Source organism: Chaetodon auriga, chromosome 3 (assembly GCF_051107435.1).
Source record: "Chaetodon auriga isolate fChaAug3 chromosome 3, fChaAug3.hap1, whole genome shotgun sequence".
Lineage (NCBI taxonomy): Eukaryota > Metazoa > Chordata > Actinopteri > Chaetodontiformes > Chaetodontidae > Chaetodon > Chaetodon auriga.
In genome coordinates, this window is record NC_135076.1 from 9,730,969 (window position 1) to 9,748,247 (window position 17,279).

Consider the following 17,279-nt stretch of genomic DNA (forward strand, 5'->3'; position numbering starts at 1 on the left):
CATAGATTATTTAATACAGTCAATGAGGAATGCAGCAGACAGCAGATGGTGTTGTCAAAGATCACTGGACACCACAGTGGATGGACTGCCAGAGCTGCTGGTTTCCCTTCTTTTACCTCATGTCCTTCCTCTAATCCTCATTGTCCTCCCACTTTTTTCCTCTCTCTGCCCTCACTCCAAGTTATGTTGAACAGAACTCCATGGAGACTCCATGGACAACATGCAACACATAATATTATCTGTTGTTCTCTGTCCCAAGACACATAATTGCCTAAAGGAACTTTTGCTTTGGTTTGCATGACAAAGACTTCTAGTGACCCTGTGAATTCTGAGTGAAGCAAAGAAAGAAGTCCCTTGTCATCGTCACTGTTCACTTTGTTTCCCACCAAACATCAACACTTTTTATTTTTAACCCAGACCACGATGTCTCCCTAGCCTCATCCAATAGTTTTGTGCCTAAACCTCACCAAACCTTTAACAACCTATTGTTGTTTGGAGGACTTGCTGGTTTCTCATATTGAAATTGTACCACATTTACATCTTTCTACTGTATATACAATATGACATTTCTGTCTGTCCTCAGAGATTAATCCGTCCTCTATTACCCTCCTGCAGTTTCTAACTGTTTTGCTCCTTCATTTGTGGATTTTTATTATCCTAATTCCAGTCTTAAAAGGATTTTTTTTTTCTTTTTTTTCATTTTCAGATTTGTGGTCTTCAACCCCAAATGACGTTGCCTCAAATAACATTACTTAAGACAATTTATCAGAGTTTCCGCAGCTCCCTCTGGAGCCACAAAAGACTTTATGCAATGTTTTTCACATAGACTGCCCAAGACCTGTAAAGAAACAGCTCCCCTTTAAGATAGAGGGTATTGTATATTTCACAAGTTGTAAAGCCCCCTGAGACATATCTGTGATTCTGAGCTAGGAAAATTCATACAACTGACATGAATGTGTCATAACCACAGGTAGTCGTCCATTGGCAACCCCAAGCTGCCCCATCATATTGGCTAATGGTTGGGAAGGCTCGCTGATGACTCACTCACTCCCTCTCTCTCTCTCTCAAATGCACACAAACACAAACCTTACAAACAGTGACACACAGACATTTCAAATGCTCTGTTAGCATTTACACAGAAGCAGTTACCAACACTTAACTAGTCAGAAAGACCTAAAAACAAACAAACAAAACAGAAGGCATCACACACATTAGTGGTCCAGTCAGAGCCCACTCTTTCCTGTGGATCTGTGTGTGTGTGTGTGTGTGTGTGTGTGTGTGTGTGTGTGTGTGTGTGTGTGTGTCCATGGGCATCCTGTATGTGTGGGTGGACAGTGAGGCTGAGTTGTCATGTTGTGCAGAACATATCTGCATATTCATAACCAAGCATTTATGCATACAGGCCTGCATGCACACACACACAGACACACATCAGAAACACACACTCTCTCTCTCTCAGGTGAACACAGATGTACAAAATCTACCCTGAGATGTTAACAGTATAAAAAAAAATGATGATAGCATCATGCTGAGAGGAACAGCAGATGCCAGGAAGGACAGAGAGAGAGAGATGAGATAGACAGAGAGCAAGAGGAAAGACACAATGGCAGACTAGAACGAGAGAGGAAGAGAATGAGTGGTAGGCAGGAGACTCTGTGTGGGTTGACTTTCTCTCTCGGGTGCTATGGTAACCTACAGAGCTGCAGCTAATCATAGGAGAGAAGGGGAGAAGAAGAAAAGAGAGGAGAGAAGATGAGCAGAGGACAGGAGAAAAGAGAGGAGAGGAGAGAAGATGAGCAGAGGAGAGGAGAAGAAGAGAGAAGAGGAGAGAAGATTAGCAGAGGAGAGGAGAAAAGAGAGGAGAGGAGAGAAGATGAGCAGAGGAGAGGAGAAGAAGAGAGGAGAGGAGAGAAGATGAGCAGAGGAGAGGAGAAGAAGAGAGGAGAGGAGAGAAGATTAGCAGAGGAGAGGAGAAAAGAGAGGAGAGGAGAGAAGATGAGCAGAGGAGAGGAGAAGAAGAGCGGAGAGGAGAGGAGAAGAAGAGAGGAGAGGAGAGAAGATGAGCAGAGGAGAGGAGAAGATGAGAGGAGAGAGGGAGAAGAGGAAGGGAGGAAAAGAAAGAGTAGAGGAGAAAAGATAAACAGAGGGAACCACAGAGACGAGAGGAGAGGGGAGGAGAAGAGGGGAGGAAACAAAAGAGGAGAGGAGGGGAGGAAAAAAGAGATGAGGAAAGAAGAGAGTAAAGAAGAGATTAGATGAAAGGAAAGGAAAGGAAAGAAAAGGAATTAGAAGGAAAAAGAAGATGAAAGGGAAGGTGAGCAAAGGAAGGAGAGGAATGAAGTGTGAGGAGGAGAGGAGTCAGGGTTTCTACATGTTTCACAAATCTGGTCCACACTGAAATATCATATTAGATGGATTGCCATGAAATCTGGTAAATATTCATTGTCCACAGAGGATGAATCATGGGGATTCTGGTGAGCCTTTGACCTTTCCTCCAGCTCCTCCATGGGGTTGACATTTGTGAACATTTGTTATTTTGGCAACTGCAGGACGAATTACCATAAAATGTAGTGCACACGTAAATTTTCCCCTCAAGCTGACCTATAATCACTTTGGTGATCCTCTGACTTTTCATCAGGCACCATCATCAGGTCAGAATGATTTGTCTGTAGAGAACCAAATACCTGGAAAACTACTGACATGCTGAAAGGCTAAACTAACATGGCGATATGGTGAATATGGCAAATATTATACCTACTGTTAGCATGTAGCTCAAAGCACCACCATGCCTGAGTACAACCTCACGGAGCCGTTGGCTGTAGACTCTTAGTCTCGTTCAGTCATGGTGTCCATGTCTGATACTCTACTTACTATAATCATAATGGAAAACCACTTGGGACAAACATGAGACAAATATGAGCCACATGGGACAATAAAAGACGAGTGTTCTGTCATGATCTACCACAGTGATCAAATATGTGATCAGTCATTTACTGTTGCTCCATTTCGTCTCTAAACTGAAGTCAGTGTAAGTGCGTTTTGTGTCTTTGTTGGCAGATGATATTTGATGCAGAGGCGCGCGCACACACACACACACACACACACACACACACACACACACACACACACGTCAGGTGGATTTCCACCCCTGCAGCTATATTTTTAGATCTTCAGTGAAGAGTTTTGATGGCTTGTCCTCATCTAAAATGTATTGATTCTTAACAGACAGCGTTTGATTGTCTCCACTGTCAACAGAGGGAATGAGCATTTAACTGATCATAGTCACAGGCAAAAAATAGATTTGCAAGCTTATTAGCTGTGCCACAAAAGCCACTGAACAGGCAAAACATGTCTATTGATATATTCTATTTTATATCTGCGAGGTGGGGGAGAGACCAAGTTATAGGATTTCAAAGTCAGCACCAATCCTATTATTATTGAGAATGGATAGCAGATATTTGCCAATGTATATCAAGTTTTGTTCCCTGTGCTTTTGTTTTAGAATCTCCTTTAATTTTTACTGTAAACATGATAACCAATTAAGACAATTCATTTCAGTAAGTCAGGTGGAAACTTTTTTTTTCTCTGTAAATCAAAAGGTGTCCAGACTTCTGTTTTGTTTGTTATGGTGACAGCTCATATAAAGAAAGAACCAGCAAGCCTGCAAACGTAACAGTCCTTTGTTCTCCAGCCTGTTGCGTTATGTACGGCCTGGAGTGCACTGCAGCAAATTAATTACAATATGATACAGCCTCATGAAATAAGGTGAGTACTTTGTTGGCCATGTACCAAGGCCAAACTGGCATAGAGAGCAGGGACAGCTTTAGAAACTTTTGAGTCGGTGTGGGACAGACTTTTACATCTCTTTGTGGTCGTTTCTTTGTGGAGTGTCTTTGTGGTTATCTAGTCTCTTTGTGGTTTGCCTCCTTGTGGTTGTTTTGTGTATCTTTGTGGTTTTTCTCTTTCTGTTTTTTTTTTGTGTATTTTTGTGTTTTTTTCTTTGTGGTATTTTTGTGTTTCTTTGGTGTTTCATATTTCTTTGTGAAGTGTCTCTTTATAGTCTTTTGTGCCTCTTTGTGGTTGTTTTGTGCATCTTTGTGGACATTTTTCTTAGAGGCTGACATTTTTGGGGGGATTTTTTGAGTCAGTTTCACTGGTCTTGTATGACTTGGATGCGTTGGTGAAAAAGCGGGAATCACAATAACAATAGTGTTTGGCTTTTAGAAATAAATATGCAGTTGTAATATGAATAAACGCTATTCAGAAATTTTATTTGGAACATGCTGCTTGTTATTCTGTCAGTCATTATTGTACCTCGGCAGAGTTTAGAAAAAAAGGTTGCACTTACCTTAATCAATCACCACCCGGCAAGCACACCAAGTGACACAAATCAAACACACCCAAGATGTTGTGTGACCTACAGGTGCATGCTGGGTTTGGCTAAATGCTAAAATGCCCACAGTGGATCCCCCAGCAGTGACTTCTACAGTTGAACCAAGAGCATATTGTTGAGGACTTTGAGGCGCACAAGACTCGGTGAATGTCTAGCCACCTAGCATTGTGTGTGTGTGTGTGTGTGTGTGTGTGTGCCAGCATGTGTAAAAACTGTGCAGCTCCCTTTATTTTGTGTGTGTTTGTGGCTGCAGCTGCTGTGGAGTTTATAGTCGATGTTTAGTCGATGTTTCTGCAGCCTAATATTCCTTGATGTGATGCTGCTCTACTGGTGCTGCTTGACTGACACTGATTTCATCTGCAGGCTAAAGGTGTTCCTCAATTTAACAGTAGCATCATGTTTGATCAATAATTCCCAAAATGTGAGTACAGATGAGTACATTTTAACTGACTTTCTGTTAAAATAACAGTACTTTTACTTGAGTATAATATCCTAGTACTCTTTCCATCTCCGTCGAAAAGTAAAAGATGGCAAAAACATCAAATAAAAATCCTTCCACTGTCTAGAGACAACCTCACCTTAAAAAGGGACTTGGACGGCAGTCATTCTTCTGGGATTGGGAACTGACAACAATATTTTTGGACCATATTATATTTGGACTATCGGTTATATTTATATAATGTCAAATCACAACAGAAGTCATCTCAGGACACTTATATATATACACTTCCATATAGAGCAGGTGAGGATCATACTCTTAATCTACAGCAACTCAACAATTCCCCCATAAGCAAGAACTTGACAACATAGGAGTATTTTTTTGGGAGTGGGCCGGATGACAGGAGTGAAAGTCCATTCCCTTGGCACCTTCTATTTGTGCCTCATTGTGGTTGTTTTGTGTCTCTTTGTAATCAACACAGACGTCCTGTACAGGAGGGGCCAAAGTCGTCTCCACCTGCTAAGAAGACTGAGGGTTGTGGAAGCTCAGAGAGGGCCAGAAAAAGACTTAACAAACTGGTCAGGAGAGCTGGCTCTGTCCTGGACTGCCCTCTGGACAATATCAAGGAGGTGGATGAGAGGACGATGTTAGCCAGGCTGACATCGATCATTGACAACCCATCCCATCCCCTGCGTGAGATGGCAGGGGCCCTAAGAAGCACCTTCAGCAGCAGACTGCTGCATCCAGTCTGTAAGAAGAAACCAGATACCAGATACCACTGATCAGACTGTTCAACACTAGTATTGTCTAATGTAGCACTGTGTTTACATACTTACTGTCTTGCACTACTGTGTGATTCACCTTGCCGTTTCATTCCTTTCAATATCTTGTGCAATATTACATATTTTTTATCTTTTTCACACCAAGTCTATGCATATAAATATATTTTTTATATACTGCGTTACGTATCTTTTTATCTACTGTACAATATAATTGCATGTAACAATATCATTTTTTATAACCTCCCTGCACCTGCAAACGTTTTGCTCATTCACATCACATCAATAATCTCATGACCCCTTCAGATTTATCAGCAGTAAAATGCTGCTCACACATTGATGCTTCAGTCTTAATTGATAATCTAAATGATCTACATACTTCTTCCACGACTGGAGATAATGGGAGCAATTGATCCCAGAGTGGTCCTGTAGTGGGGGACAACCAAGTGTAAATTAGCTCAAAAGACACTTGGAAAAGACAAAAGAAAGAAGAAAATAATCTGTTTCACATATGTGAGATTTGTTGCGTTTGAATCAGAGGTGCTGTTGAAAATGTCCTTTGTCCCTGAAATGTCAGAGCCAATGTACTCATTCCTTATTCTGGACAACAGCACACTGCCTATCTGAAGCTGCAGGACAATCAGAGACATCGATTATGAGCTGCTGTTAGCTGATCGCAGATTAACATGGCCTCATGTTGTTGGATAATGGAAACCGTTCAAAGCCCATCATCTGTGTGAGTCACTCTCTCTTTACTGTATTTGTGTCATCATTTCTTCATGCTGCTTTCTTAATTTGTGACAGATTAATAAAATATCTTTAAATGATGCCATTAAAATGTCACAAAAATCAGTGGACGACCTGGCAAGCTCTGTCTTTCTCGTCCTTTGTCTCTCCCTCTCTGCTCATTTCTTACAGTTTCAAAATCCTACAGAGAATGATGCAACCATACAGTAACTATACGGACAGACACACACACACACACACACGCACGCACACACACACACGCACGCACACACACACACATGCACACACACACACAGTGTTTTCATCACTTGTGGGGATATTACATAGACTTACATTCATTTCCTGGAGACTTACCCTAACCATAACCATAACCACTATTTGCCTATTCCTCACCCTATACCTAACCTAACCTTACCTAACCCGTAACCCTATCCTCAGTCTTCACCCTAAAATCATGGGGACCTGTATTTTGTCCCCCCAAGTAAGGTGAGTCCCCACATGTGACTGTGTAAACAGATTTTTGTTCCCACAACATGAGTAATACATACACAGAGCATGTGCACACACACACACACACACACACACACTCACACAGTCTTTCTGAGAGCAGACTACTTAGGAAATATTTCGCCTCCACTTCTTTAAACCTCATCTTTCTAGAAGTTGTTCTGTCTGTCTTGTATGTCTGTTTTTTAACCTGTCTGTCTGCCTGTCTGTCTGTATATGTAGGTCAGGGTGCCCCAGTTGTAACTGGACCTACTTTGACTTGATTGGTTTATAGATGTTTTCCGTTATTCTGGCTGATTAGACCTCTCTTCTGGGTATACCTGTGCTGGCAGCGTGCTGATGTAACCAGTCTCCGTAAATGTAAAACCATCATAAATGTGTACGTTATCCCGCCCGAGCAGATGCACCAGCAGAGTCAGTAAAGCTCTCGCCTCGGTTTCTGCCTCTCATGTTTCATCATCATAGAGCCTGCTTTTCTCTCTGCAGTCAAGAAGGTCATTTATTAACACTTAATGCCGTTTTAAAAGTATTTAATGTTTTCTTAAGTCGCAACTCTCTCTCCTAATCCAAACAAAGATGGTAAATAGAGTGGCATGTCTTTCCCCAAATCAAGGTCATATGACTGACTGGGCATTGTGGGAAACTGCCCCGGGGCTCCAGACCCGGAGGGACTATGCATCATTAAAGCTGGGCTTGGTAACATTGTAGAAACCAGCAAGAGTAAGATTTTGAAAAGTATCCAACAAAAAAAAAACCCATCCTCCTCCCTTCAAGGCTCCCTCCAAAGCCAGCGCAGCATTGTCATCACTAACCATATACAACTAGCTCAGGTCTCACTCTCGTGTAAGAAAACACCTAAAAGTAGCATAATGAACGAAAACAAAAAATTCATTCATTCACCATTCATTTCATTCAGACCTGCAACAGCCACAGATACTGGATTATTATTTATTTTATTTATTGATGTATTGATTGCTGATTCTCAAACACATCAACTTCCCTGTCTTAAAGTGCAACATACAGTATGGTGCATTATTATGTAATCTTGGTCCTGTCTTATAATTGGGCCCTGTGTCAAAATGTAATTTCAAGTCCTCTTTTAATTTAATTTGTGTTGTACTCACATGGCACATATTACCACAAGGGTGTGTGTTTAACCCAGTTATCACAAACTAACACAAAGGTATTATCCAGCATAGGATTACTGTTTGCACTGGACTTATTACAGTACACATTTCAAGGAAGAGTCAGTAAGGAGGCTTACCACAGTTTTGAAGGTCTTTTGAGAATCCTTCGTGTTCCCTGTCCGTCTGGATGAATTCCATTTGCTAATTCAAACAAAGATGGCAGCTAGAAGGATATTTTCTTCCCCAAATAGACTTTTTCACAACAGACATTTTGAATTGCAAAGGTGTTACTAATGACATTAACAATGGCTCAGTTCTATTTAAGTTGCCCACTGAGCTATGATAATGTGGCAGTGAGTCTCAAACTGAAGCAGCTTAATGAAATCGGCAGTCAATGAGTTTGTTATCTACACCTGCGTTTTCCTACTGTGACGTGTCAAAGTGTCAAAAGGTCTATTGTACACTGTATCACCAAAGAAAGGATTTATCAGGTACATTAATCTGTGCAAATGTTATTTTCCATCATTTTATATTTGCGTGTATATATCACAATAGATTCCTTATTTTACTTGCATTATTAGTGTTGATTAGTTCTCGCTTGCTCTCTTTCTTGGTTTTTGAACATGAGAGGTGCAAACTGTGGTTAGCTTGATCTGTACAGGGCCACACAGTCCTGAGAAGAGCTCCAATCAGTGTGTAGAGACTTTAATCAAGTAGTCCTCAGCACCAGAATCATATCCCTCTGGAAGATCTAGTCCTTGACCTCACCTCTCATGCCTAGTCCACACAGACAGAGGTATTTTTTAGAACAGATTTTCCTCCATGGCTCTCAAAAGAAAAATCCCAACCACACAAGTACTGTTTGTAAGTCCATATGAAAATGAAGAAAGACAACTGAAGTGCTGTCACGAGTGTGCCAAACCAACGGGCAGCGAAATAACCCTGGAGCCAATCAGAGGCCTGAAAAAAACGCTTCACCAGTTGCCTACCTGCAATTGGAGGTCTCACCGGGTCTTGTCCAAAACTGGCGACATTGGCAGCGGGGTCTGAAAGTGGGAATGTTGGATTATATGGCAGTGAGTTCTGTAGTGCATTGTGATGCCTTTGTTTAGTGGAGAAAAAAAACAACAGTAACTGTATATTTATTGTTTATTAAAAAGTCTTGTTAGCAAGGTTAGCACCAGCTCTATTTCGACCACAACTGCCATTGCAGAAAATCGCTTCATGTAAACAAGGCAGCTAAGAGTGTACTCCTCGTCTACACGTCTACACGTCAACACTTGAAACAGTTTCTGAATATCTTCACCCTGGAGACTGTGTTTATGTGTGGACGAAAAACATAAAAAAAAAGCTACATTTTGGAAAATACCTGTCTCTGTGTGGACTAGCATCAGTCAAAGTAAAACCTTCCCAGAGGTTCTTATCAGAAATCATCAATCTCCAAACTGTCAGCTTTCCAAGACAAAGGGAAAGACGGTATCATTTACATCTGTAATGACCAGGGAGTTGGGACATATTGAGCGAGATATGATTGATGATGTTACTCGACTGCCGGAGTGATGAGTTTTATTTGTAGATCTGTAGGATGATATCAGCTGACAGTTGTGAACATATTCTCCAGGCAAAGGTAAACTGCTGACAATGTTTAAGCTAGGCCTGCTGCTGAAGTCATGATTATTGAAACCACAAACTGAACGTAAACACCATCATGTCTTCATAACATCTAAAATGTTGTTCTTTTTTCCTCTTGCTGTATCGTCAAGTTGTTGCAATGATTACAATCAGGTGATGTTTTCAATGTGGAATCTTGTTGTGGAGATGAAATCAAACTGAATCAAAGCTTGAACCGCCATAGAAGAACATTGAAAAGACAAAGTGCTAAAATCCTTTTTAGTCTTAATGAACAGCAGCGTTTCAACATCAGCACACTCTTCCTCAGACAGACAGATCAAATCAAACTGCTCAGCTAAGTACTCCAAATATTACCAACTGCTTCAGACTCTGCTGACACAGGTCAGCGTGTCACCAGTACATCCCATCTGCAATCAAACCGCTGAAGCTCCATAAGTATGTTCAATAAGCAAATGTTGCCAGGCAACCAATACAGTTTGCAGCGTCCAAGCTGAGTCCTGGATGGTATTTCTTAGCAACTACATTGGTAGGATGTTAAAAATAAAACCCACATTGCTGCATGAGTGTGATATAGTTGGGGCCACAGGGGTGTCATCATGGCCAAATCGCCTTCAGAAAGACTGTAACCTTGAAACCAGACAGGATAATCATCTGGATATAAATATATACAGACAATAACACCAGCTGGACACAGAATCAAAACCATCCACCTCCTCCAGAGACGAATCTATCTTCTGAGAGAGAACCCATGTCTCTATACCACAGTGTGCAACAGTAACCACTCCGGAGCCAAACATCAGCTGAACGTCTGGAACTGAACAGATTTTCTCCTTTGATTTCTTCTCAAGACATGCAGTATTTTCTGTTATAACACTGAAGTGTTTTCACTGGCAGCATCGTACCATCCCATTTAAATATTCTAGATGTCTTGTGCATAATTTTATACATGTGTAGGTGTTTGAAATTATGCACAAGCAGCTCTGCACGATGCACCTCTCCTGAGCAAATACTGTGTCAGCATCGTCCAGCACCAGTAACAACCGTCATATGAGTCAGTCAGTTCTGCAGTTCCATCAGTCTGAAGCCACATGATCACATACCCTCCTCGTTCATGGACACATGTATTCTGTATTCAAATATACTGGTTGCTGTTTAAATATTTGATGGGGTTTTTTTTAACTGTTCTATTTGCAAGTGTGCAAGTATTGTTTAAAAGCCAAACTGTGGGTTTATCACTGCTAAAGCTGATACATACGGGGAGAAATTTCCGTGACTTTGTGCAATAACTGATTTTTTTGCCACTTGAGGGCAGCAGAAACAAGTTGTGGACACAACATGGACATAAGATCACCTTCAAAAGGTCCAGTGTGTAGGAGTTCAGGGGATCTATTGGCACAATTGGAAAATAATATTTGTAATTATGTTTTCATTCCTATCTTATATTTCTTATCACCTGAAAATAATCGTGTATTCGTTGGCTTAGAATGAGCTCTTTATATCGACAGAGGGAGCAGGTCCTCATCCACGGACTCCACCTTGTTGCACCGGCATGTTTGTACCATAGCCCAGAACAGACAAACCAAACACTGGCTCCAGACAGCGCCTTTCTCATTTTTAGCAGCCACCCTCGGGGAAGGTGAGGTGAGGGGTATTCAGTTCGTTTCAGTCTTCAACCTCACTGCCACACAGATCTTAAATCACACTTGTGAGCAAACAGCTGATTATTTTTAAGTGTATAAATAACCTACACATCCTGCAATTTGATTTTTCATTTAGAGCCTTGTTTCTGGCCATCTAATGAATATTAGTCCAAAATTCACTCTATGTAAGCTCTGTTTTTGGTCTCTACCAATTACTGAGGGAAATATTTTTAAATGCTCCATAATCTTCACCAGCTACTCTCTAACTGTGTCTGTCTGCTGTGTTTTTTCAGTCCTGAGCAGGAAGTGTACACTAGGTTTTTTCAGCTTTATAGCTGAAAATAGCTGAATCTGCAGCTCCCCTCAGTTTCACTGAGCTTTATAGTGAGTTTCAGCTCATCGTTTACCTGTCCAAACCTGCAACTTTACCGTTTTGGTCTCAGCGCTCTCACAACATGGCTTTCAGTCACAGCAGGCAGTGGATTTCAGTGAAAAGGCTCTAAAACTGCACAGTACACTACCTGTTCAGCACCAAGCAGGAGACAGACACAGTTACTGACCAGCTGGTGAATATAGTGCCGCATTTAGCAGCTGAAGTGCCAGATATTTCCCTTTCCCTGGGATGGTGGAGACCCAAAATAGAGCTAAAAGTGAGTGAATAGTGGACTCAGACTCACCAGTTGGCCAGAAACAGGACTCCAACTCAATGCTAACGACACCCCACGATCCCCGACAAAAAGACTAGCATGTCGTAATGATTTTGTCTAGGAGGAGGGCTGCTGACTTTGCTGCTGTCAGGTGGGACAACAAAAGAGAGGAAAGGTTCTTTGAGCTGTGGCAGCAGTACCCCTGCCCGTTTGATGTCTGATGACCGAGTCAAAAAAAGACGAATGTTGGCGAGAAATACTGGAAGCACTTCATCAGTCGAGCGAGTAGCTGCTGTGCGGTCATAACATTATCCCTGGTCCTAACTGCAGGAATATGCAGCATTACTAAATCCAGATCAAACGTTAAAGTAGTCTGTTTGATGCAGCCAACGCAGCCAAGCCTGCTTCTTGTAGAATAAATAACTATGGAAATAAATTACTGTATGTGAAACTCCTTGCATCTGTCATAGTTGATTAGATTAGATTAGATTACAGCGCCTCTTGCATTTGCTTTTGATGTTATAGCGCATCCACAGTCATTTTTTCTTTTCTTTTTTTTTTGGTACACAACACCACCAGCATCACACACAACGCTTCTGTCAGTTTGATTGACAGTTGCTTCACCCGCCCCCTAGATGACCTCTGAACTTGTGTGTGATCACAAAACAAGACATGCTGTGATTGGTCGGAGTCATAAGTGTACCCTGTGCCAGTCACCCGACCAAGACACAGCAAGCATTTAGGGCGCTGTGACATTGGGATCATCGTCAAAGACAAAAAAAAATTGTGTAGTCTGATTCAGGCATTAGGCCAAACTAGGGGATTAGAACTGCGTTATGTCAGTATGGGCCCTCATATGTGCAAATGTGTATGTGGGCGTATTCATACGTGCATTGTGAATGAGATGGCTTGTAAGTGCACTATTCATACAATATTGATTCAGTTTAAAAGATTTCAAAGATTTTCAACCCAAGTTTTATAACAAGTCATTTCAGTGTGATTTTACAATGGGATTTTGCATTCGTTTCAGTTTTGCACCTCCTGTTGACACATTGCCACTGACAAACTGTCACTGATACACTCATCCTGTGATCTTCCAGGCTGTGCTGAAACATGTTTGATTTTCAACAAAACCTTGAGCAGACAGCCCCAGTCAGGAGAGATTTGAGGCTTACCAGGACTCAGGGCCTTAATCACAGGACTCCTGATGTTACTCTACACTTGACTAGAAGAATCCCTGAGCTGTGGGGCATCCCAGTGAATCTGTGAGTTCAGGTGAGTACCATGTACTTGTGATGTTGTGGGCTCAAATCAGGCTCCTGTTCTGTCTCATCCCCCCTTTTGTCCCTCCGTCATCGTCTCTGCCACTGCTCTGCACACAGTCTAATGAAGCAGAAACAAATCCCAAAGCTTTATATCTGCAGTAGACAGAGCTGTGAAGATGAGATGTTTCCTCCTACGCAGGCAGGCAGACAGGCAGTAGCTCCAGAGACCCGAACACCTCCAACTGTAGCTACTGTAATGCTATGGAATATGTGATTAACTCTCACTGATAGCAAACAGGAAGCCTGCAGTCTCCATGTGAGCTGATCGCTAAGATGATGGATTATTTCTGTAGATTTATATCTGCACTTATATCACTGATGTCAGACCTGTAGTCACAGAAATAATAGAGTACAGCTTCATGAAAATATTTGGCTCCGACAGACAGAAACTCTCGTTACAGAAACTCTTGATACCTATGACAAATTCAAAATGCTGTTCGGCTGCCATGTTAGTCAGTTCTCTTCCACTTGACAAGATGGAGCAGAGTTTTATGAGCAGAGTGAGTCAGTTAACATCAAGATGGTTGGAACAAAAATGTCTCCATTCAGGAGGAGGAGTGTGCGATCACAGGAAGCAAAGCATCCTCTTCACGAACATATCAGGAACAAGTTCAATGTTTTGATTATGGAACACGTTTTTGAAATGTTCTATATAAAATGAGACTTTTGAGGATTTTGATTATATTTAATTCTAGATTTTAGGAAGCATTTATTCCTGTTTTAATGAGGCTCAAGTTGGGCTCTTGTTTAGCTCAGATGATTAAAATAGTTTCAGTACAGTCAGAGCCGTATCCTGGATTTTAGAAATACTAAGGTCTTGATTTCAGCTTCCTCTGAGACATTTTTGGCTATTCACTAACCAAACTGCTTAAAAACTGTCCTTGTGTATTTTCTGTAAATTCCATCTCCCTGTATACAGTACTGTTGAGAATCAGCCTAAAAAAAACCTTAATGTGTGTTATTAAAGACAGTGTTGTGCAAAATTACTTAGTTTAACTTTGTTGTGTGCTGCTCTATGATTATTGAAATTAATTTCTTCAAACGTTACTTAAAATGTTGATGGGCTACTTAACATTCTTTGATTTTGTCAGAAAACACAGGAAAAAAATGCCCATTGTAATTTTCAGATAGTCTAAAAGCCAAAGATACTCAGTTCACTATCAACCATGCAGCAAATAAGCAGAAACTCCTCAAATTTTAAAAGCTACAATCAGTGCACATTTTGCATTTGTACTTGATAAATGTCTGAAATAATTACTTGGCTATAAAAACAGCTGCCAATGAATTTTCGGTTGATGGAATAATCAACTAATCATTTCAGCTCTGCATGTATGTGTCAAGTGTATGCATCTGCAATATGTGTACTGATCTGAGGTGCAAGGATAATCCAAAACTAATAATACTTTGGATTGAATACCCGAAGCTTCATGAGACAGAAAATGGCTTTATCTTGTTGCATTGCTGCTTTCACAAAAGTATAAAAACCAAAACTTGCATGATACATCTATAAGTTTGCATCTGCAGCTGTCAATCTGACAGCAGGGACACTTCAGCTGAAGAGCTAAATAATGCAATTTGTTCCCTACAGGGTATCTGAGCTGTCAAAAGTTTTGTCACTGAATCAAATTTTTAGATATTGGACTGTGGGAAAATTGCCTATACCATGTCAGTTCTGCTCTCTGTAGTCTCTGCTCTCTATAGGCAATCTCTCACAGGCGAACAGGAGGACAAAAACACTCTAAAACAAGGGGGAGAAAAGGCTTCCTGAGGATGAACATTTTCACACCTGATCTAAAACAGCCTGAAAGTGTTGGAGGCGTCCTCGGGTGATGGGGGGGAAGACTCTTGGCAGGAGAGCAGCCGAGCAGAAAACCAAGTCCCCGATTGTGCACAGCTGAGTCCTGAGGGCACGGAGGAGCCGGCTGTCACCTGACCCATGGCTGCTAATGGATGTTTCAGGGAATGTTGGTGGTACAGTGGGCTGGAACGAATGCCATGCTCCTACAGCCAGTTGATCATGACCTGTTTCTCATTGTCTCCTTTTATGATCTCTCCCAATTGTAACAAGACATGGGGGATCAAGAGTTTTTATGCATGCCCACTTGTTAACTCATACATCTGCCCACACCTGTGAAGCTCTGCAAATCCTCCAACTGAGATCAGACATACGTACACTCCTATGGATGGATTCCTCCACACAAAAGTGGAGTTCACTGTCCCACTAGAAACAGCCTGTATGTCTTTGTGGGCTGCAGCAGAAAACAGACAGCCACACTCCTCCAAATGATCGTAGCAGTGAAGCTTTTCTGGACTAGTGGGACAGTGTGGTGCTGCACAGCTCTGATACAGGAGTAGAGATGGAGCGTTATGTAATTAATACTCCTCCTCCTATGCAGATACAGTAGACAAGCCTAGAAATTGTGGCCTCAGCTGTAACAGTAGCCCTGAAATGACTGATGCAGCTCATATGTATGGTGTCATTTTAATCACTCTGGCTCCTATAGAGCAGCAGCTCTTGACTCAGCTAAAGCCTTTGCATAACTGATACTGTAAAACGGGCATCCACTGTAATGTAGGTTTCATACAGTAACACCAAACAGCCACGCAGCATGCAGAGAATCTGTCTCACCAACACACACACAGACATCACATACAGCTCAGAGAAACCCACTGTTTACCTGTTAGCCCATAATTCACAGTGCTGGCAAGGACAGGTGACTGGTAAAGCCAAGACAGACAGAGAAAAAGTGATGTAGGGCTTCTCTTACCAACAAATCCCCCTGCTTCAGGAATCCTTCCTTTCCTTCAGCCAGCTTCTTCCAGCGCTCCAGCTTTCATCTTTCCAGTAAAGAGAGCAGGAGGACGAGAGCGAAGAACTTTAGATAATCAGCATTCCTCTTGCTCCTGTGTTTTCTCTCCGTCTCTCTTCCAGATTTCTCCACAGTCTCCGGGGGGGAAGCAGGAGCATCAGTGATACACTGCCGCGCGCTCCGCTGCAGGAGGCTGAACGTCAATCACACAGGTAACCTAGGGAACCGCTGGGCCCGCCTCCCCAGCCAACGCTGATTGGTCGGCTGACAGAGAACCAGAAGTCACAAGTCCTCGCAGGTCCACAGATGGTACACCGAGAGCGGTGGTGGGATCATGCACAGAGGCAAACAAACAGTAGTGGATTGCGGTACTTGTGAACTCTCTTTCTCTCCTCTCTGTCTCTCTCTCTCTCTCTTTCTCTCTGTCTGTCTCTCTCTCTCTCTCCCTGACTTCAGAGCCTACTGCTTTATTTTACAGTTGCTTAGCAACAGACTGGCATGTGTGTGTGTGTGTGTGTGTGTGTGTGTGTGTGTGACAGAGAGAGAGAGAGTGTGTGTGTGTTGCAGATCAGGAGGAGAGAGGTGGGAGAGAGAAAGGAGTTCAAGTCCTCAACTCTCTCTCTCACTCTGTCTCTGTCTCTCTGTCTCTGTCAGAGGTGTGGATGGATGTTTAATATTTCAGCTCTCAGCTCTCAGCAGCAGCAGTCTGTCTCAGTATTGTGGAGCCTGTTGTTGCTTCAGAACAACCTTCTATAGGCACTTAAATTCAGCACAGATGTTGGCTAATACGGGGAGATAGGAAATTTCACAAAATACAAATGGCATCACCTCAGTCTACCTTGGAATGAAAGGAGTAACTGAGAGGAAAGAGGAAGAATCGGTGCTATTTGAGATTAAAGAATAAAACTTTTCATTTGATCTTTTATTGTGGTGCATAAAGTTGGTCTGTCCAGCGTGGTGTCACAGCAGCCATGTATGAAGCACTCATGTTTTCACCAAAACAAATGTGCCCTACTACTAATATACTACTTCCCTTTCAAACCTTACTCACAATCTTACCCTCCAACCAAGCTCTTGTGCTCATTTATGCTTCCTGTAATGTCACCGGTCAGACCTGCTCTGTTCTGACTCAGTGGAGGAGTCAAATTTTAACATATCAAGTACATCTCTATCAGTTCAGTCCTGTAAAGAACAATGAGATGTGTGTAAGAAATTACACTGTATAAGAAAATT

The 17,279-nt window shown here is 41.9% G+C and overlaps 1 protein-coding gene across 2 annotated transcripts in view; it reads right to left on the reverse strand.

The window, feature by feature from the left end:
• Positions 1-16,245, reverse strand: part of lrrc7 (leucine rich repeat containing 7) — a 114,873-nt gene extending 98,628 nt beyond the window's left edge. For both annotated transcript variants that reach the window (XM_076723743.1, XM_076723726.1), the window contains exon 1: positions 16,005-16,245. The gene's annotated coding sequence lies outside the window, so the exon portion shown is untranslated. The remainder of the gene's footprint in view (positions 1-16,004) is intronic.
• Between the last annotated feature and the right edge of the window lie 1,034 nt (positions 16,246-17,279).